Here is a 311-nt window from a genome sequence, read left to right as displayed (position 1 = left end):
GGGAATGTGGGAGAGAGAGACAGGGAGAGTGTGAGTGAGGGGCGATAGAGAGAGGGAAGGGGTGAATGTGGGAGAGAGACAGGGACAGGGAGAGTGAGAGTGAGGGCGGGAGAGGGAGGGGGAAGGGGGGAATGTGGGAGAGAGAGAGAGACAGGGGGAAAGAGAGAGACAGGGGGAGTGTGAGTGAAGCGGGAGAGGAAGAGAGGGAAGGGGGGAATGTGAGTGAGAGAGACGGAGAGTGTGAGTGAGGTGGGATAGAGGGAGAGGGAAGGGGGGAATGTGGGAGAGAGAGAGAGACAGGGATAGTGTGA

The sequence above is a fragment of the Rhincodon typus genome, unplaced genomic scaffold (genome assembly GCF_021869965.1).
Source record: "Rhincodon typus isolate 14 unplaced genomic scaffold, sRhiTyp1.1 hic_rhity00000533, whole genome shotgun sequence".
Classification (NCBI taxonomy): Eukaryota; Metazoa; Chordata; class Chondrichthyes; order Orectolobiformes; family Rhincodontidae; genus Rhincodon; species Rhincodon typus.
Note: the sequence above shows the minus strand (reverse complement) of the source record.